Genomic DNA, 23660 nt, shown 5'->3' with positions numbered 1-23660 from the left:
ATGTTCATGTTATGTTCTATTGTGTATTATGCTCTTTTGTTTGTATGGCTGCATGGTAAATCAAATTCCACTGTACCTTAATTGGTGCATGTGGCAATAACCATATAACCATATAACAATTTCAGCACGGAAACAGGCCATCTCGACCCTTCTAGTCCGTGCCGAACACGTATTCTCCCCTAGTCCCATATACCTGCGCTCAGACCATAACCCTCCATTCCTTTCTCGTCCATATAACTATCCAATTTATTTTTAAATGATAAAAACGAACCAGCCTCCACCACCTTCACTGGAAGCTCATTCCACACAGCCACCACTCTCTGAGTAAAGAAGTTCCCAAGGTAGAAATAAGTTTAGTGATAAAGGTGAGCTTGAACTTGAACCTTCTTTTTTGTGATAGTCGCTTCACTAACTTCCACTCCTTGGCTCTTGAATTTCTGGCATGTTGCTGGTATCTTCCACTGTGAAGACTGATGCAAAAAACCTATTCAATTCCTCTGCCATTTCTTTATTTCCCACGTACACAAAATTACTGGAGAAACTCAGCGGGTGCAGCAGCATCTATGGAGCGAAGGAAATAGGCAACGTTTCGGGCCGAAACCCTGAAGGAAATAGGCAACGTTTCGGGTCGAAACCCAAAGGGTTTCGGCCCGAAACGTTGCCTATTTCCTTCGCTCCATAGATGCTGCTGCACCCACTGAGTTTCTCCAGCATTTTTGTCTACCTTCGATTTTCCAGCATCTGCAGTTCCTTCTTAAACCCTTCATTTCCCTCTATCAGTCCTCCAGCATCCTCACTACACAGATGCTGATTATTGACACTTATTGATTGATTGATATTTATTGATATTTTTCCATCTTTACGAACTAAACTGGATTTATTTCCTTTTTAAAAATTCTTCTGGCCTTTTGCTTTAAGAGCTTGCAGAGTGGCTGCTGATTAATATGCGGGGTACAATCCTATAACATTCACATCCAATCCCGGCAGCCCTCTGTGCGTTGTTACTGATGCATCTGCGCTGTTACAGTTGTACAGGGTCTTGGTGAGACCACACCTGGAGTATTGCGTACAGTTTTGGTCTCCAAATCTGAGGAAGGACATTATTGCCATAGAGGGAGTGCAGAGAAGGTTTCACCAGACTGATTCCTGGGATGTCAGGACTGTCATATGAAGAAAGACTGGATAGACTTGGTTTATACTCTCTAGAATTTAGGAGATTGAGAGGGGATCTTATAGAAACTTACAAAATTCTTAAGGGGTTGGACAGGCTAGATGCAGGAAGATTGTTCCCGATGTTGGGGAAGTCCAGAACTAGGGGTCACAGCTTAAGGATAAGGGGGAAATCCTTTAAAACCGAGATGAGAAGAACTTGTTTCACACAGAGAGTGGTGAATCTCTGGAACTCTCTGCCACAGAGGGTAGTTGAGGCCACACAGTTCATTGGCTATATTTAAGAGGGAGTTAGATGTGGCCCTTGTGGCTAAGGGGATCAGAGGGTATGGAGAGAAGGCAGGTACGGGATACTGAGTTGGATGATCAGCCATGATCATATTGAATGGCGGTGCAGGCTCGAAGGGCCGAATGGCCTACTCCTGCACCTAATTTCTATGTTTCTATGTTTCTACATGAGTGCTACGCCTCATCTCTTCATTAAGACCACCCCATTATTCCCCTTTAGCTGGCACCTCTTGCTCTCCTCCACTCAATACCTGGCAGAGATTCTCACTTCATGTGACCAGATGAAAACACATGATCAGTTATGAATTTCCTTTTCAGATGGCAGTAAGGGGAGTGTGGGAAGGAACTGCAGATGCTGGTTTATATCGAAGATAGATACAAAATGCCGGAGTAACTGAGTTACTGTCCCGCTGAGTTACTCCAGCATTTTGCTTCCATCTTCGATAGTAAGGCGAGGGCAAATATGAACGTGAGCTTCCAATTGATCATAAGCTAATGTCCATTCACTAGATATTGGTAATTGGAGGAGAGAGATCTGACTGTGCTTGGGCTTTGTACTGCAGCTCCCCACACCCTGTGCTTCTGTCCTGTTGCCTTTGTTTACACAGGCAGTATCCAGCTGGAATGTGTTAGATTTAGTTCCATAACTCCTGGTCATGAAATGACAGTCCAGTGCTTGCATTTACTGCTAATAAAGTCCGACACATTGACTGGCCATATCCCCTGCCGAAAAATCAGTGGTGGGATTGGTTGGGTGGGGTCCAGACTGGGGTGGCAGTAGAGATCTTGCCTTACAGTGGCAGAGACCCAAGGTCGATCCTGACCACAGGTGTTGTCTGAACACAGTTTGTTTGCTATCCACGTGGGCTTTCTCCGGGTGCTGTTTAACATAGACATAGAAACATAGACAATAGGTGCAGGAGTACAGGCCATTCGGGCCCTTCGAGCCTGCACCGCCATTCAATATGATCATGGCTGATCATCCAACTCAGTATCCCGTACCTGCCTTCTCTCCATACCCCCTGATCCCCTTAGCCACAAGGGCCACATCTAACTCCCTCTTAAATATAGCCAATGAACTGTGGCCTCAACTACCCTCTGTGGCAGAGAGTTCCAGAGATTCACCACCCTCTGTGTGAAAAAAGTTCTTCTCATCTCGGTTTTAAAGGATTTCCCCCTTATCCTTAAGTTTACACCCACAGACTCAAAGACGTACAGGTTTGTAGGTCAATTGACTTCAGTAAAATTATAAATTGTCCTTAGTGTGTAGGACAGTGTTAGGTGTAGGACAGTGTTAGTGTACATGGTGATCACTGGTCAGCGCAGACTCGGTGGGCCGAAGGTCCTGTTTCTGAGCTGTATCTCTAAAGTCTAAAGTCTGTGTCCTTCCAGCCCTGAAAATCTGCTGTAACTCACTCAATTCTAATGAGGGTTAGGTTTAAGAGGTTTATTACTATGACATGTACCAAGGTACAGAGAAAAGCTTTAAGTGGCACTTCTGTCCAAAGCAGATATTTTGAAAGTTATTTCACTTTGAATGGAAACTAATGTTCAGATATGTACAGACATGTTAAGCCTCGCAGTTCTCTTCACTCACTCCATGATGTCATTTGACTTTTGGTTGGATGTTTGCTTAACATTTTCTTCCACAAACACTGTGCAGTGTTCATTTGCAGCAATTCAGGTGAGTCAGACGTAAAAGAGGGCGGCCTTACTAACACAGCTCTAGCAATCACAGAAGATAGACACAAAAAGCTGGAGTAACTCAGCCGGTCAGACAACATCTCTGGAGAAATTTCATTTTTCTCGAGATCCTCGAAAAAACTTCACCTATTCCTTTTCTCCGGAGATTATGTCTGACCCATGGAGTTACTCCAGGTTTTTATGTCTATCTTTGGTTTAAAGCAGCATCTGAAGTCCCTTCCTACACACCCAGTAGTCTCAGATCAGGCTGAGGAAGTCTAATTACCAGTTAAGGTGTGTGAATTCATGTTTGATTGAAGATTGTTCCCGGGCTATTACCTGGGCAGTCCACAGTTCATGACCGGAGTTTTTCTGGGTCAGGACCAAGCAACAACTCTCAGCCCCTTTCAGGCAGTGTTTGTAGACATGAGCTCTTCAAACAGCAGTGACCATTAGAAGTTACATTAACTGCGATTAACTAAGTACTTGAGGAGACTGACGGACAGTTTCTCATGCCCCAGTATGTTTGTGTTTGGGAATTAATGGCCTGCTGACTTTTGAAGCAGATGTTTGCTCTCAGTCCTTTTTAAAGCCACTAATTCTCCTCTCAGACAATCAGAACGTAAACAAAATGGGGAAACCCATCCAGCTAATGCAATACAGTGCTAAGAGGCATTCAAAAGAGTGCACTGATGTTATCTTAAATAAGGCTATCTATCTTCAGCAAATGAAGAGCGCATTCATAACGCATGACTTGAATAGTCTGTAGTCATTAAACGTCAGGAGATAACAAACACAATTTCGGACATTTTGAAATGCACTACTTACCTGATCTGATTTACTATATACAGCTCTCTTTAACAATAAATATGTATGGAGTTACTAATGGAATAAATTTTAAATATTTACAGTATTGTGGATAAATGCAATGATCAATGCAGAGACAAGAAATAGGGGATGATACAAATCTATTCTCAGACTTTAAAAGGGTAAGTAGCCCGACCTCTTGGCTTGGAGCTGGACATGGATTTTTATCTGGTAAAGCAAATGATTAGAGGCCTTGTAGCCAAAGAATCTCAACCAATTCTCAAACAACTAAATAGGGGGATGATTGAAGATGAACACAAAATGCTGGAGCAACTCAGCAGGACAGGCAGCATCTCTGGTTAGAAGGAATGGGTGACGTTTCAGGTTGAGACCCTTCTTCAGACCCGAAACGTCGCCCATTTCTTTTATCCAGAGCTGCTGCCTGTCCCGCTGAGTTACTCCAGTATTTTGTGTCTATCTTCAGTCTCTCTCTGCACAGGGGATAATTGGTTTGATGAGGGACAAGGAATGACTGAGTAAAAGACTAACATGTCGACAGACAATGGTATCAGGAAATCGAGGAACAAGTGAAGAGGATGTGAGGAGAAGACATTAAAAGGAGGACTGGTTGACATTTCATTTAGGGTAATTAACATCAGTGACTTTTACCACATGGAGCAGTTTGTGTGAAAAGTTCCCCACTCATTGTTCTGACCAAGAAAGCAAAATGTATTGAAGATAGACACAAAATGCTGGAGTAACTAAGCGGGTCAGGCAGCATCCCTGGAGAAAAGGAATAGGTGATGTTTTGGGTCGAGACCCGACTTTAGAGTGAAGTAGGGTCTTGACCCTTAACATCACCCATTCCTTTTCTCCAGAGATACTGCCTGACCCACTGAGTTACTCCAGCATTTTGTGTCTATTTTGGGAAGAAACCAGCATCTGTAGTTTCTTCCAAAGCAAAATGTATTGTTACACCCTGATACCAGTCCAAGCTGCAGATGAAACTTATATTCCAAAGACATCATGAGGATTTCCAACATGAACTGTATTAAATTTGCTCTTTCTGACAAATTTCCAAATACTGCAATTGAAATCAGCGATATTTGCATTATATATAATATCATTGTATGATGATATTATACTGGTGTAATTTGTATAATTATACATATGTATCATATACATCTGATATAAAGGATGTAGCATGGAAGATGTGTTTCTGCGTGTATGTGTATAAATCTGATCTTATATTAGCCTCAGAAATGAGAGCGTTGATGGAAATTGTCGCATGCTAAATACAGAATTACATTACTGACTGTGCAGGAAGGAACTGCAGATGCTGGTTTACTCCGAAGATAGACACAGTATTCTGGAGTAACTGAGCAGGACAGGCAACATCTCTGAAGAGAAGGAATAGGTGACCTTTCGGGTTGAGACCCTTCTTCAGACTGAGAGGGGTCTCAACCCGAGACGTCACCCATTTGTTTCTCCCCAGAGATGCTACCTGCCCCAGCATTTTGGTATTCCAGCATTTTGTGTCTATTGACATTACAGACATCACAGTCCTCAATGGTAGGAATTCCCCTACCCTCTGTTGTGTGTTGGCGCAGTGGGGCACTGGGTACTTGGAGCCTGGCATGGATTGCTAGCCTAATGCAACATTCTGGTACAGGTTGAACCATGTTAATGAGGATGTTGCCAGGACCTGGTGGCCTGAGCTACAGAGAGAGGTTGGGCAGGCTAGGACTTTATCCCTTGGTGATCTTATGGAGGTGTATAAGATCGCGTGGAGTAGATTGGGTGACTGCACAGAATCTTTTACCGTGAATAAGTGAATCAAGAACCAGAGAGCGTTCATTTAAGGTGAAAGGGGAAAGATTTCATAGGAACCTGAGGGGCAACCTTTTCACAGGCTGGTGGGTTTATGGAACGAGCTGCCAGAGGAGGTAGTTGAGGCCGATACTATAACAACATTTAAAATACATTTGGACAGGTACATGGACAGGAGAGGGATGTTGGAGACTCCAGGCAAGTGGGACAAATGCAGATGGGCCACTCGGTCAGCATGGGCATGTTGGGCCGAAGGGCATGTTTCTGTGCTGTGTGACTATGACTTTAAGTGTTCTGTAATTCCCTCCTTCTCAACCTCAGCCATCTGACTCCAGTACAGAATGGTGTGTCAGATACTATAGGTTAGTTGAGGCAGGTACTATCATAACATTTAAGAGACGTTCAGACAGCTACATGGATGGGAATGGTGTGTCAACTCTCAGAGTCGCATGTGTGTTCTTTCATTAAAAATATATATTTTTGTGGTGGAGATATTATTCTGCTCTCCTGAGAGGATTTCTTTATGTGAAAGGTCAGATATTGAACCGTTTTCTTCATTGTTCTGCTTGAACTCGAAAGGTCACTGTGCTCAGCGTGTGAAATGTATTGCAATGTAACGTATAACTGGGACTCTGACCATCAAGGGAAGCCGTCATTGTAGCTGTCAGCCTTTCTATGCCGAGCCTAAGCATGGCGCTTACACTATGTGAGCTAGGTTCGATAGGTAAATGGTTCCAAAGGTAAATACACCCAACTATGCAGAACAGTCACAAACCAATATTCACGGATGGACGGATGAACGTTAATGATTCACGCACACCAGCTGTGCAAGTCCATGCAGATTCAAGAACTTATACACAGATTCAATTCTAAAACATACTTCATAGTGGAAGCTCATACGGCAGCAAGGCATTACTCTCGATCGAGCTCAATGCGTTCAAAAAGGCAGCCAGCATCGTCAGAGACTCACACACCCATTTCACTCCTGCCATCGGGAAGAAGACACAGGAACCTGAAAACTGTAACATTCAGATTCAGGAACAGCTTCTTCCCTATTGCCATTGGGCTATTAAACACTAAAACCTCAAATAGGCTCTGAACTACATAGAATATTATTATTATTGTAGCACTATGATTGCTTGTATGTTTTTATGTGTACGTATGCGTGTGTACACACACACTGAACTTTTTTTCTCATTGATTATATTGTTTGTAGTGTACTATGTTTACATCTTGTGCTGTTGCAAGTTAGAATTTAATTGTTCTATTTGGGACAACACTCTTGGCTCTTGTATGCTCGCTTCCATAGGCAGAACACTGATGTGTCTCCTCAAGTTCCCACAGCCCCCCCGATGGTATTGCAATCTCAGTCACTGAGGTTGATGTCAGAAGATTCTTCAGGAGGGTGAATTCTCGGAAAACACCTGGACCTGATGATGTATCTGACCATGCTCTCAAACCCTGAGCGGACCAACTTACTGGAATTTTTGTGGACATCTTCAACCCCTCATTACTGAGGTCTGAGATTCCCACTTGCTCCAAAAGGCCATCAATAATACCGATGCCCCAGAGGAAAAGCCCAGGTGCATTGTACAAACACTGGCACTTGGACAGATCACTTTGGGCTTGCTCACTGCCCATGGACTTGACATTTTTGTACATTTACAATTTGGTCCAACCCAGTGGAAATAGGCAAAGCCCTTGCAGATGTTGTCTTCTCAAGTCTGCTGGGTCTTTGTTTATCCTGATTGCACATGCTAGTATTTTAGTCATGTAGTCATAGAGTGGTATAGTGTACAAACAGGCCCTTCAGCCCAACTTGCCCACACCAGCCAGCATGTCCCAGCTACACTAGTCCCACCTGCTAGCATTTCGTCCTTATCCCACCATATCTGTCCTATCCATGTACCTGTCTAACTGTTTGTTAAATGTTGGGATAGTCCCTGCCTCAACTACCTCACCTGGCAGCTTGTTCCATACACCCACCACCCTTTGTAAAGTTACCCCTCAGATTCCTATTAAATCTTTTCTCCTTCACCTTGAACTTATGTCCTCTGGTCCTCGATCCCGCTACTCTGGGCCCGAGACTATCATGAAACACGAGCGCTCATTAGTTCCAACTACCTTTAGACCCAATTAATGTATGTAACACTATAAATTCCTTGTTCGAAAAGGAAGTTCTCAATGTTTTATTTTAAGCTTGCCCTTCGTCAAGATTTATCACCAGTTTCAAAAAAACTTGACCGCTACTTCCCACTTTCCCTTGGGACAAATATTGAATTGCTTTCTTTACTGTTCTGTGCCAGTTCAAAAGGTTAGTATGTTCAGCTCGTGTAGTATATTGTATTCTTCTAATTGTACTGTAGGTGTGTAACATTAACTGACAAACTTAGAATATCAAGGGTCTCACCCTCATTATGGCAGTCAAGTTTCCAAGCTGAATTGAACAGATATTGGTTAGTTTATTGTCACATGTACCGAGATACAATGAAAAGCTTTTGTTGCGTGCTAATCAGTCAGCAGAAACACAATAAATGATTATAATCGAGCCATTTACAGTGTACAGATACACTTACAGTGTATAGATCATACAAGGCCAAGTCAAGTCAAGTTTATTTGTCACATACACATCCGAGATGTGCAGTGAAATGAAAGTGGCAATGCTCGCGGATTTTTGTGCAAAAGACAAACAACAAAACAACCAAACAAATTATAAACACAATCATAAAACACATATTCTTTTACATAATAAATAATGGAAGGAAAAACGTTCAGTAGAGTTAGTCCCTGGTGAGATAGGCGTTTACAGTCCGAATTGCCTCTGGGAAGAAACTCCTTCTCAACCTCTCCGTTCTCACTGCATGGCAACGGAGGCGTTTGCCTGACCGTAGCAGCTGGAACAGTCCGTTGCAGGGGTGGAAGGGGTCTCCCATGATTTTATTTGCTCTGGAGTTGCACCTCCTGTTGTATAGTTCCTGCAGGGGGGTGAGTGAAGTTCCCATAGTGCGTTCGGCCGAACGCACTACTCTCTGCAGAGCCTTCTTGTCCTTGGCAGAGCAATTCCCAAACCAGGTGGTAATGTTCCCGGACAAGATGCTTTCCACCGCCGCTGCGTAGAAGCACTGGAGGATCCTCGGAGCCAATTCCTTGTATGTGAATACTTGGCAAATAAACGTATTAATTTATTCATTTATTCATTCATGATAAGGGAATCACGTTTAGCGCAAGGTAAAGCCAGCAAAGTCTGATCAAGGATAGATCGAGGGTCAACAACGATGTAGATAGTAGTTCAGCACTAATTTCTGGTTGTGGTGGGATGGTTCAATTGCCTGATACCAGTTGGGAAGAAACTGTCCGTGAATCTGGAGGTGTTAGTTTTCACACTTCTATACCTTTTGCCCGATGGGAGTGGCCACGGTGCGACTCATCCTTGATTGTGCTGCTGGTCTTGCCAAAGCAGCGTGTGATGTAAACAGAGTCAATAGAATGGAAGCTTAGATTCAATATCGTTAACTTAACCATGTGATACCCAGGTGAAAAAATAGTATGCTTCCATCCTTCAAATGACGGCAATGTACTGGAGCCAGTATACATGAGGCACAAACCAACATACATACACAACACCTTGTTCGGGGTCTTTACATGGACTTAGCTAGAGTTAGATTTGACCAGCAAGAAAAAATCAGAGAGGTTTTCATCCAATTTATATGGAAAGAAATGAGTAACATTCCTTCCCACCTGCCTTTAGATTTGAAATTGAAGGACTGAATTCTAAACATTTCAAAGGCAATAAAAAGTTTGAAACATGAAAAATGGGCGGTAGAGCGGTAATTGCCTTACAGCGCCAGAGACCCGGGTTCGATTCTGACTACGGGTACTGTCTTTTCAGAGTTTGTATGTTCTCCTCATGACCTGCCTGGGTTTTTTCCGGATGCTCCGGTTTCCTCCCATACTCCAAAGATGTACAGGTTTGTAGGTTAATTGCCCATTGTAAATGGTTCCGAATGTGTAAATTGACCCTAATAGAGCTAGTGTACAGGGATCATTGGTCCGCGCGGGCTCAGTGGGCCGAAGGGCCAGTTTCAGCAAGGTATCTCTAAACTAAACTAAACTAAACTAAGCTAAACTAAACTAAACTAAACTTAATTTTAGTAATATGAAATTGGGGTGTTGTGGATTATATTACAGAGGTTGGGTGAGTTTATTTTGTGAGTAGTGAACTGTGCAAGTCTAAAGTCTATCCTATCCTGTGCAGACTGGGTTTGTCTACATCTGTCTGCCGTGCTGCCTGTGACTGGGATTTGGTGATGGTGGGAGGTGGGGGACACACAGAGTTCCCCACCACTCCCTCGCGATGCTTTACAGAGGAGGACAGAAATGGGCCGGCCCAGCTGTGTCGGTCCCTGGGGTGGATTAGCTTGCTGACACTCACCATCAATGTTTCCACATGGATAATGACCCCTTAATTGTGTTAAATGGAGGGCGATTTTTCCCAAGGTCCCAACCCAGGAAAGAGTCAGCATCTTTAGGGAAGGGAAGGAATTGTACGTCCTGATCTTGTGGAGATGTGGCATTTTAAATGTGTTATCCAATACTTCTATAAATATCTAGAGCAATGAAATTTAGGGTATGTTTATTGGAACTACCTTCCTTTATATAAGTTAGGTACTTGGTAAATCATTGAAAATTATTTTTTCCTTGTAAGTCTTGTGTCTATTTTTAAAATCCTCCTCAATACTTCATTGTGCATTTGGTCACTTCCCAACCTTGTAATTCTCTCCATATTCTCAATTGAGTTGCCTGAAGGTGTGTTCCACTGTTGGCTAACACAGAGTGAAATCATAATGTAATCATGTGCAACTAGATTGCCAATTGGGAGAGTGCCCAGTTCTAAAGGCCAGGTTTTATTGAGAGCAAGTAGCAGGGTCAATAATGAACTCAATGTTCAGTGCTCACACTGATTAGTTTCAAGTATTGCAAACCTCTCAGTGCAAAATAGCCACACTTGAGCACTGAGTCAATATGTAGATCAATAGACAGGCAAACACTCCATGCGATTCTAACCCCACAGATGAAAGAATTTGTCGACTGGGCTTGTATTCACTAAAATGTAGATGGATGAGAGGGGGATCTTATATTCAAATAACCTGTATAAAATTCTGTCTAAACTGTATGGAACATACTGTATCAGAAGGATTGGACAAGCTAGATGCAGGAAAAATGTTCCTGATGTTAGAGGAGTACAGAACCAAGGGTCACGGTTTAAGAATAAGGGGTCGGCCATATAGGACTGAGATGAGGAAAAACGTCTTCACCCAGCGAGTTGCGAATCTGTGGAATGCTCTGCCACAGAAGGCAGTGGAGGCCAATTCACTGGATGTTTTCTAGAGAGTTAGACTTAGCTCTTGGGGCTAAAGGAATCAAGGGATATGGGGAAAAAGCAGGAATGGGGTACTGATTTTAGATGATCAACCATGATCATATTGAATGGCGGTGCGGGCTCAAAGGACTGAATGGCCTGTTCTTGCACCTATTTTTCTATGTTTCTATGAAATCACAGTCACAATGTCATAGAACACGGAAACAGGCCCTTTGGCCCAACTCATCAATGCTGACCAAGATGCCCCATCTAAGCTAGTCCCATTCGCCCATGTTTGGTCCGTAACCCTCTAATCCTTTCCAGTCTCTGTACCTGCCCACGAGTATTTTATAGGCTGTCTGCATCAACTACCTCCACTGGCAGTTTGTTCCGTATACCCTATTAAATTTTACCCCTTTCACCTTAAACCTTTGCCGTCTGGTTCTTGATTCCCCAACAATGGAAAAGGCAATCATCATTGAATAATCATTTTTTTATAACAATTTGGTTTGCTGTCTTCATTTCCAAATCTCCATTTTCCTTAACTTATGATTGAATGATTGACTGTTCGATGAACTTTTGCAACTTTATTGGTGCTTAAAATGTGACGACCCTTGCGTACAGCCCAGGTGCGGTCTGCTGCAGGATTTTCCCAGGCTGTACGCAACATTAACCATTTCTCTGTACAAAGCTACATGTGACAATGAAGCATCATTGAATCAGACCGACCATCGACAACCCATTCACACTAGTTGTTACCACACTTTCATATCCACACCCTGCAGGAAATTTACAGATACCCATTAAGCTACAAGACTGCACATCTTTGGGCGGAAACTGGAGCACCCAGAGGAAATGCACGTGGTCACAGGGAAAACGTGCAAACTCCACACAGACAGCACCCGAGGCAGGGAAGGAGCCTGGGTCTGCGATGCTGTGAGGCAGCAGCTTTACCAGCTGCGCCACTGTGCCACCTTTCATGAGCACGGTGAATCATAACCAAACTCTGGCTGTTTGATGGGACTCAGAGACAGGGTGGCACGGCGACAATTGTACATTTATTTCCCATTACCTGCTCCCCCCAAACTTACGTAATCAAATGATTTTCTCTCAGAGGGTGGCAATTCTCTACCCCAAAGGAAATAATCACATTTAAAATTTTTTGTTTAGTTTAATTTAGAGATACAGCGCGAAAACAGGCCCTTCGGCCCATCAAGTCCGCACTGATGGGCAATCCCCACACATTAACACTACCCGACAAACGCTATGGACCCAATTTGACATTTTTTTTACATTTATACCAAGCCAATTAACCTACAAACCTGTATGTCTTTGGAGATTAGTCTAGTCGCAGAGAAATCAGGTATTAATTACTGTGATATTCCTTTGTTACAATAAAATCTTATATATTTGAATGCTTTAAATTATAGTTGTCACATGTAACAAAGTTTTTTATACCGAGGAGGGTGAGTGACATTTTGGTATGTGCTGCTGGGAGTAGTGGTGGAAGCATATACGATGGACAAGCACATGCATATGCAAGGTATGGAGGGATATGGATCATGTGCAGGCAGATAAGTGTTGGTAACCCAAACTACAAAGAAGTACAGGTACACAAAAATGCTGGAGAAACTCAGCAGGTGCAGCAGCATCTACGGAGCGAAGGAAATAGGCAACGTTTCGTGCCGAAACCCTTCTTCAGACAATTCCATTGCCAGAGTGAGCAACACCGGAAATTGGAGGAACAGCACCTCATATTCCGCCTGGGTTGCTTGTGTCTGAATGGCATGAACGTTGAATTCTCCCAGTTTTGCTAGCCCTTGCTGTCTCCTCCCCTTCCTTAACCCTCGAGCTGTCTCCTCCCATCCCCCTGCCCTCGGGCTATAAACATTTAAAACTGCTTTGAAGAAGTACAGGTATGTAAGTCAATTGGCTCGGTAAATGTAAATATTATTCCTGGTGTTAATATGAGGGGATCGCTGATCGGAACAGACCCTGTGGGCCGAAGGGCCTGTTTCTTTCTGCGCTGTATCTCTAAACTAAACTAAGATGGGCTTGGAATTATGTTCTGTATGGACATTGTGGGCTGGAAGGCTTGTCCAGGTACTGTACTGTTCTACATTATGTTATAACATGGTGAGTATTCTGATGAATGATGGGGAATATTTGAGGGTCAGATTTAGATGACTCAGTTTGCTTTGTTTAATGGAAATATTAGTAATGATCCTGTCAAACAGTTCGCTAATACTTTAAACCATATTTACTCTGTGAGTCTATTCATGGGCCTGCCCTCCTGAAAACAGGATTTTATTAAAATGATAATAGCTTAGTTGAGATCATTGTTCATACGTTTAATTTTTTTTCCCTGCTAAAACGGTATTACGACATGTTTAGTTGGACCAGACTGTTGACCCATTAGAGTCATTAACAGAGGAAGGAAGCATTAAAATGGCTATATTGCTACCTCCTCCAGTATCCTCATGGAGTTCCTCTTTACCTACATTAATTTTTGTCATATGGAGATTTTAATACGTTTAGGTCAGTGGGTAGTAGCCGAGAGCTTAGAGCAGTAATTCAGTCAAACTGTTCAGAGGATCAAAATCCTAATGGTGCAACTGAAGGGGTTTATGAGAGGCTTGTAGATCTTTGAGGTTAAATTACACTCTTAAACCCATTGTCAATGACTTTTTTATAGTTTAAGGCCACCTCGATTAAAAAAAAATGTTTTATTAGTTATGAAACTAGTGCACTTGTTACAGTAGAAGTAATTTAAAGCAAGTCAAAGGGCAATCTGGGGAATGATATAGAAGTGGAAGTAATACTGAATCATTAAAATTAGACGCAGGAGTGAATCATTTGGCCTCTTTGAGTCTCCTCTGTCACTGAATAAGAATGTGGCTGATCCCTCAGTTCAGATCCATTTACCATTCGCTCCCTGGAGATAATTCAGACATCGCATTATACCTCAAATTACAGGAATATAAATTGCATTAAATACATTTAAAAGTTATCAGTAATGTTCTAAATAGCGACATTGCACGGACTTGTCAGCTTTCTCGGGTTTATTGGACAGCCGAGATTTGTAGGTTTAGTGCCTTTGGCAGAAGAGTTGAATTATAAGTGTTAACTTTTTGCTCCTGTTGAAGACCTTCACTCTTGCGAATGACAGATCTCAGCACAGTTGCTCTGGGTGATTATTTTTTGACTGCGTTTAAATGAATGGTTAGAAAATTGCACTGTGGCCAAGTAATTCAAAAAACCTAAGGGGTCATTGACAACATGGAGCACAATAAACTAGAGCAGACCATTCTCCCGGTACTTAATGAGACCGTGACCTAACCCAATATTACTGTCTCCGTATCTCTTCATCAGTTTGGTTAGCAAAAATCATCATTCTCAGATAGAAAATTGGTGACTCCTGTTATTGTGAGAGAGAATTCCAAGGTATTGTCTTCCATTACATATGAAAGTATAACATTACTTCCCTTTATGAAAAGCTTGCCTCTCATTTTGACTTCATATTTTAATGCTAATTTGTAATGCTATGGAAATGGATATTTAGCTAATCAGTCTATGATGCACTAATTTCGGCTTGTGTAGGAAGGAACTGTAGATGCTGGTTTAAACCGAAGATAGACACAAAAAGTTGGAGGAACTCACCGGGACAGGCAGCATTTCTGGAGAGAAGGCATGGGTGACGTTTTGGGTCGAGACCCTTTCTTTTCTGAAATAACAAAGCATCATGAATAGTTTTCGAACTTAAAGAAATTGTCTTTCATTTGAGATAACATTGGATGGTACTGGTTAGTATGTATGCGTTAATGCACTATCAAAAACAAAACGCTTTTCACTGTCCCTAAGGACACGTGACAATAAATTAAACTAAGCTATTTAAATTTTAGCTACTTCATTAAATACCTGGTGCCAAGATGCACTGTGGATTTGTTAGACTTTAAAGCCACTAGTTTCTTCAAATTTGGTATGCTGGTTATTTTTGTTTTGTTCAGGCTCCATCTCTGACTTAATATTACTTTCAATATCAGATATTATCTTATGTAAATGTTTAACACAAATTTATAATTCAACAAGTCTACCATTATTTTATTTCCATTTGCAATATTCTTATGTTTCCAAGGAATTCACTTTGCACCTTACTGAAGAACAAGGTGCTGGAGGAACTCAACAGACCAGACAACATCTATGGAGGGAATGGACAAGTGGCTCTTTTTCAGATTGAAGTCTAAGGCTGATTAAGGGTCCCAGTTCGAAGCATCGTCTGTCCATTCCCTCTACACAAGCCGCCTTACCCACTGAGTTTCCCCAAAGTCTTGTGGTTTGCTCAAGAATCCAGCATCTGCAGTTTTTTGTCTCTCCATTTTTATTGTTCCTGACTATCTCACTTTTCAAATATATATAACAAAGCTGGATTGGCATTGATAAATCGAGTAAATTAATTTTATCCTCCATTTGTATAGCCCTTGTCTGCTTTGTTACTCTTTTTAATTCCATGCACGTTTTTACTTATTTTAAATACTTTTCGCTTTAGTTTTAGTTTTAGATGATCAGCAGGGGGTGGAAGTTCTGCTCCCATCAGTTATGAGCTTATGAGCTTATGATCGCCTTCCCTTTTAGTTTAGTTTAGAGACACAGCGCGGAATCACGCCTCTCGGCCCACCGGGTTGGCGTCGACCAGAGTTCCCCGCATATTCACATGAACGTACACACTCAAGAGACAATTTTTACATTTACCAAGCAAATTAACCTACAAACCTGTACGTCTTTGGAGTGTGGGAGGAAACTGAATATCTCGGAGAAAACCCGCACGGATCGAACGCGGGTCTCTGGCCCTGCAAGTGCTGGAAGGCAGCAACTCTACAGCAGTGCCTGGTTGGTTGAGATGGGATCCCACATCCATCTCATCCGCTTGGTTGAGATGGGATCCCAAATACAACTACCCATTGCTAACCTGGTCCATGGCCACTGCTGATTTTCTGAGCCCATCCTTGGGAAGAGGAACTCCGTAAGTGGTGGCCTTCATGTCCAATGTAGATGTTCGACCCAGAGCCAATGATCAAAGCTGTGGTGCCCATTTTTCTGGATAACTGCTATTGACCCCCTTGTTCACCAGTCAAGCTGCTCCTGAGAATAACTGCTAATGACTTTTCATGGCCTCAATTTCGAGCCTGAAATCCAAATGATTCTGTTATATAATAAACATGTGATTTTAAACAATTGCAACTGTAACACATTGTATTTTCCTAATCATTAAACCAAGGAATCCATTCCAAGAATAGACGATAAAGGGTGCCAAGTTGCACGCATTCAAGCCAATTCTATGTGCGTGTTTGTGTGTGTGGCTGTGCACACACACCCACACCTGTACATACACATACTTTGCATGCATGCTGTCATATGCAAACATACACACACATGCTTATGCAGTATTGGGATTAAATCCATTCATTAATCAAATGTAAACTAATTCTAATTGCTTCCAGCTGATATTAAGATGGGATAAGAATCAACAGTTTATGTGAGGGAAGCAGTTTTTAGAGACAAGCTGTCTTTTATTGGTAGGAGAATTCCAATGATTTAAAGTAAAAATAAAAGATTCAGAGTCCTCCAGATTAGGATGTTTTAAATGTGATCGTGAAAATATCAAACTAAGAACGTCATTAAAATTATTTTAAAGCACATAAAAATGATTGTCTGGCATTGCAGCTTCCAGTGCATGCCAGACCCAATGTTTAAAAGCACCAAGGGAAGAGAAACAATAAGGCTGATTTATATCGAAGTCTCGTGACGAGACTGCGTGAAGAACTCGCCAGCCCTCATGCGTGTCAATACGTCGTCGCGTGGCGCGGCAGTTCGGAGGCATTCGAAAACGCTCCGTCAGGTAAGGTGTGTTTGTTTCCATCTGCCATTTTCACACCCATTTCTGGGGCTGATCTATATCCCGCTGCATATTTTGACGGCTTTCTCCACAGTCTACGACCCCAGCAATCTTGGGTTCCATTGTCATCTGCGGACTTACCTACCAACCTGTCTGCATTTACATCCATCTTGCACGACTTGTGTAACATAACAGAATGATGCAGTGGTTCAAGAATAAGGTTCACCACTTCTTTGTCATGTGTGTTAAGGGAAGGGAACACACATTGCATATATCAGAGAAACCTACATCCCACCCCCACCCCCGCGTTGGGGGAACGGGACCCAACGGGTCCCACTTGGTCAAGTAAATGAATAAAAATAACTTCAATCCCTTCACTCTGTGGCTGTTCTGTCATAGCATGGTTGTAAGGCAACTGTGGTCATCTATATATAAGGACTTTTTGATGAAGTTAACAGGCTATGTGCCATCAATGGATATCAGTTAATCAAATATTAGATCCCCATGTTCATTTTAGGTGTTAGTCTAGTTAACAATCATTGAAAACTTGACATTCCCTTTTCTTAACTTCTATTTTCCAACTTGCTTAGTTCTGGATCTTAGTTCATGTTGTATCTGTTGTTAATCAGTTGACAAATCATTGGATACTATAGATAGCAACAGAGCAATCTGGCCCCAGAACACAAACAATGTCATGATATTGGCTTTACTCACAGAATAAGGATTCTATTCAGTGGTTTATTGGCCCACAGTGAAGTTCTGGTGGAAATAATAATGCTGTACAATTTTTTCCACCGCCACTAACAATGAATTTTACATTACATCAACTTGTCGGCTGATTTTTCTTGGACAAAAACATACTTCTAATTTAATGCCTTTTTATAGGCAAGCATTGAATCTGACCAGTAACTCCTGATGTAATGGGTGCCTAGACACAGTCTGTAATGGATAATGCAGCCTAGAAATTCGAAAGGGCGCCCAGGATAGTTAAAGCAGAGCCATATTAATGACTGTTACACAAAAAAGCTGGAGAAACTCAGCGGGTGCAGCAGCATCTATGAAGCGAAGGAAATAGGCAACGTTTCGGGCCGAAACCGAAGGGTTTCGGCCCGAAACGTTGCCTATTTCCTTCGCTCCATAGATGCTGCTGCACCCGCTGAGTTTCTCCAGCTTTTTTGTGTAACCTTCGATTCTCCAGCATCTGCAGTTCCCTCTTAAACATATTAATGACTGGTTCAGTCATGGGCCTGGCATGAAACATCCCACCCATGGAGTTGGACTGAGATCAGGCCCAGGGGTTCAGTGGTTCAAAATGGTTCAACCGTGCTTTATTATCACATATACCCAGGTACTGTGGAATTATTTTCCTAGTTTATTTGATCTTATTTATTATCACATGGTTCCATGTGTATCTTTCAATCAATGACCCAAGACATGGGTTTGCAGAAAGGAGTAGGGAGAGGGTGTTGAAACATAGAAACATAGAAAAGAGGTGCAGGAGTAGGCCAATCGGCCCTTCGAGCCTGCACCGCCATTCAATATGATCATCCAACTCAATATCCTGTACCTGCCTTCTCTCCATACCCCCTGATGTCTTTAGCCACAAGGGCCACATCTAACTCCCTCTTAAATATAGCCAATGAACTGTGGCCTCAGCTACCCTCTGTGGCAGAGAATTCCAGAGATTCACCACTCTCTGTGTGAAAAATGTTTTTCTCATCTCGGCCCTAAAAGATTTCCCCTTTATCCTTAAACTGTTGTTCTGGACCCTTGTTCTGGACTTCCCCAACATCGGGACCAATCTTCCTGCATCTAGCCTGTCCAACCACTTAAGAATTTTGTAAGTTTCTAAAAGATCCCCCCTCAATCTCCTAAAATCTAGCGAGTACAAGCTGAGTCTATCCAGTCTTTCTTCATATGAAAGTCCTGACATCCCAGGAATCAGTCTGGTGAACCTTCGCTGTACTCCCTCTATGGCAAGAACGTCTTTTCTCAGATTAGGAGACCAAAACTGTACGCAATACTCCAGGTGTGGAGTATTGAGGAGAAAACTGAGAGAGAGTTGGGGAAGGTGAATGAGGAAAGCAGTCAGGGGAAGTTAGGCAGACAGAGGAAGGGTGAAGATGTTAAGATGATGATGTGTGTGGCAAACTCACAGACTTGTCCGAGAATGGTCTTCAACAAAAAGTAACAAGAGAATCCAAAGGAATGGACACCAACCTCTGCTAGACAGATGCAGCTTCACCTAAACACACATGCACATATGCACATGCACACTTGATTGTAATCATGTGTTGTCTTTCTGCTGACTGGTTAGCATGCAACAAAAGGTTTTTCACCATACCTCGATACACGTGACAAAGAACGAAACTGAACTGACCTGACACACATATCCATTTTGTCCCCGCTGGCCATCGATCACTGGTTCACATTAGCTTAGTGTTAGTTTAGTTTAGGAAATTCACATTAGTCAGGAAATGGTGTTGGATAGATTGATTGGACTGGAGGCTGATAATTCTCCAGGGCCTGATGGTCTACATCACAGGGCACTCAAGTAGGTGGCTCAAGAAATCGTGGACGCATTGGTGATCATTTTCCAATGTTCTGTAGATTCTGGAACAGTTCCTGTGGATTGGAGGGTAGCTAATGTTATCCCACAAAGGAGGGAGATAGAGAACAGGGAATTATAGACCAGTTAGCCTGACATCGGTGGTGGGTAAGATGCAGGAGTCCATTATTAAAGATGTAATAACGACGCATTTGGATAGCAGTAACAAGATCAGTCCAAGTCAGCATGGATTTATGAAAGGGAAATCTTGCTTGACTAATCTTCTGGAATTTTTTGAGGATGTAGCAAGTAAATTGGATGTGGGAAAGCAAGTGGATGTAGTCTACCTGGACTTTCAGAAAGCCTTTGGTAAGGTTCCACACAGGAGATTAGTGGGCAAAATTAGAGCACATGGTATTGGGGGTAGGATATTGACATGGATAGAAAATTAGGGGTACACAAAAAAAGCTGGAGAAACTCAGCGGGTGCAGCAGCATCAGGAAACAAAGAGTTAGAATCAACGGGTTCCTTTCAGAATGGCAGGCAGTGACTAGTGGGAAACCGCAAGGCTATGTGCTGGGACTACAGCTATTCACAATATATATTAATGATTTAGATGAAGGAATTAAAAGGAACATTAGCATATTTGCAGATGACACAAAGCTGGGTGGCAGTGTGAACTGTGCAGAGGATGATATGAGGATGCAGGGTGACTTGGACAAGTTGGGTGAGTGGGCAGGTACATGGCAGATGCAGTATAATGTGGATAAATGTGAGGTTGGTGGCAAGAACAAGAAGGCAGATTATTATCTGAATGGTGCCATATTAGGAAAAGGGGAAGTGCAACGAGACCTAGGTGTCCTTGTACATCAGTCACTGAAAATAAGCATGCAGGTACAGCAGGCAGTGAAGAAAGCTAATGGCATGTTAGCCTTCATAACAAGAGGATTTGAGTATAGGAGCAAAGAAGTCCTTCTGCAGTTGAACAGAGCCCTGGTGAGACAACACCTGAAGTGTCGTGTGCAGTTTTGGTCTCCTAATTTGAGGAAGGACAATCTTGCTATTGAGGGAGTGCAGCGTAGGTTCACAAGGTTAATTCCCGGGATGGCGGGACTGTCATATGATGAACGAATGGAACAACTGAGTTTGTATTCATTCGAATTTAGAAGGATAGAAACATAGAAACGTAGAAAATAGGTGCAGGAGTAGGCCATTCGGCCCTTCGAGCCTGCACCGCCATTCAATATGATCATGGCTGATCATCCAACTCAGTATCCCGTACCTGCCTTCTCTCCATACCCCCTGATCCCCTTAGCCACAAGGGCCACATCTAACTCCCTCTTAAATATAGCCAATGAACTGGCCTCAACTACCCTCTGTGACAGAGAGTTCCAGAGATTCACCACTCTCTGTGTGAAAAAAGTTCTTCTCATCTCGGTTTTAAAGGATTTCCACCTTATCCTTAAGCTGTGACTCCTTGTCCTGGACTTCCCTAACAGCGGGAACAATCTTCCTGCATCTAGCCTGTCCAACCCCTTAAGAATTTTGTAAGTTTCTATAAGATCCCCTCTCAATCTCCTAAAATCTAGAGAGTATAAACCGAGTCTATCCAGCCTTTCTTCATAAGACAGTCCTGACATCCCAGGAATCAGTCTGGTGAACCTTCTCTGCACTCCCTCTATGGCAATAATGTCCTTCCTCAGATTTGGAGACCAAAACTGTATGCAATACTCCAGATGTGGTCTCACCAAGACCCTGTACAACTGCAGTAGAACCTCCCTGCTCCTATACTCAAATCCTTTTGCAAGGATGTGAGGGGATCTTATAGAATCATTTAAAATTATTAAGGAATTGGATACGCTGGATGCAGGAAACATGTTCCCGATGTTGGGTGGGCCCAGAACCAGGGGCCGCAGTTTAAGAATAAGGGGTAGGCCATTTAGATTTGAGATGGGGGGAAAGCTTTTTCACCCAGAGAGTTGTGAATTTCTGGAATTCTCTGACTCAGTAGGCTGTGGAGGCCGATTCACTGGATGCATTCAAGAGAGTTAGATGGTCACATTGAATAGCGATGCTGGCTCAAAGGGCTACTCCTGCACCTATTTTATATGTTTTTAAGTTTCTAACTGCCGGTGCTGGAATCTTGAGCGTGCGTCTCTGATGATGCTGGCTGCCTTTTTGAGGCAGCGACTCGTGTAGATCCCTTCGATGGTGGGGAGGTCAGAAACCGCGATGACGCGGGCAGTGTTCACAACTTTTCGTTCCTGGGCGTTTGAGCTGAGCCCATGATGCAACCAGTCAATGTGCTCTCTACTGTACACCTGTAGAGGTTCAAGAGACTACTTGTCAACAACGAGGGAGCCTGCTAAACCTAAAAGCCATTCTTCGTGATCTTAATTTGACTTCAACCCTGAAAGAGAGAGATAATCTGAGGCCTAATGATGGGAAGTATAAAAGGGATGTTACCAGTTGGAATGAATCGTCTATTTCAAGTAACCCCTGCATTCCCTCTCTCTCTGCCCCTCCCCCAATCTAGTTGTCCTGCTAGTTCCACTGTTCGCATCCACATATACTCACGTTATCACCTCTTCCACTACCAACAATGGACCATTGTGGGCTCCACCTTTCCTTGGTCAGCTCTGATTTGTCTGTACCTTTTCATACCTCTAGTTTCCCTCTCCTCCTGAGCCTCAGTCTGAAGAAGGGTCTTGACCCAAAACGTCACCCATTCCTTCTCTCCAGAGATGCTGCCCGTCCCACTGAGTTACTCCAGCATTTTGTGCTTATCTTCGGTGTAAACCAGCATCTGCAGTTCCTTCCTACAGGTTTCTGGAGTCCCTGCTGAGCAGAGGAAAGGAGGGGAAGTCCTCTAGCCCTGGGGAGACAGAAAGCCCTCCAGGCACCTGATGAAGAAGGATTGAAATGCATCCACACAGGCGACAGCTATGCCTGACACCGCAGAGACAAAGGGTGACGTTAGACCGTTCATCTCCAGCAAACTCACTCAGAAAACCTGAGCCACGATCTTCAGCTCTTTTAAACGAAATACAGAGAACATACAGAGTCAGTTAGGGCATCGACGCCACACCAGTGTCTTTAGTTGCCAAGAAACATGTGGAGAGGTCCAAGTCTGCCTCTAGTGTGAGACCAGGCATTCATTAACACTGTGCCTTATTGTACGAGTTTGATGCTGGTGGCTGGAGGGTTATTTTCCATTGCAGTTTTACACCAGTCTGCTGGCTATGTGCTGCCAATTTCTTTTTCCTGGAATGGAATTCATATTGGATTAACTCCAGCACTAACTTATTAAAAAAAAAGTGATCTGCGAAGGTAGTTTCAACAACTCTTTAACAAAATTGATCCAAAAAACTGCAAACTACCCCAAGGGCTAGTTCTTCTATTTGTTTTTGCATTATTATTTTTCCCTGAATTGAAACATTTTCAGTGAAGCATCCATTGTAAATGATTTCAAATTGGAAGCATTTATCACATGAACTCATATTGTGTAACTTGCAAGGGCAAGAAGCCTGGTTTTGTGTAAAATGGCAGCTAATTTGGTCTCATTGGTAAATGAGTACATGCATATTTGGTAATCATCAGCTCCAGCACGTCACGTTATGTTAAAATAACACAACCCTTCTGTGGCTTCCAAATCCTCTGGCACTGCCCCTTTAACACAGATCATTGCTGTTCTATTATATTGAAGAAGCTAATAGGAAAAAATATCTGACGCAAATGATGGGATTTAATGGCCCCTCTTAATAACGTGTGCTCTGTAAACGGCTAACAGATGTTGAGACTCCTTGGCTGAGATGATTTTAATCTGGTAGCGAGTTTGGCACCAGTCTTGTGCATGATAAAATGGAGCTTATTCATGAAAATGGAAAAGTGTGACTCTTTGCACTTGTACAGTAGGAAACCATCACATGCATTTCACCCTCTTCTGAAGGTGGACATAAGATCATAAGAGACAGGAGTAGAATTAGGCCATTTCTCCCCATCAAATCTACTCCGCCATTCAATCATGGCTGATCTATCTCTCCCTCCTAACCCCATTCTCCACCCTTCTTCCCATATTAATC

This window comes from Leucoraja erinacea, chromosome 23, assembly GCF_028641065.1.
Source record: "Leucoraja erinacea ecotype New England chromosome 23, Leri_hhj_1, whole genome shotgun sequence".
NCBI lineage: Eukaryota > Metazoa > Chordata > Chondrichthyes > Rajiformes > Rajidae > Leucoraja > Leucoraja erinaceus.
This window is presented reverse-complemented; position numbering follows the sequence as displayed.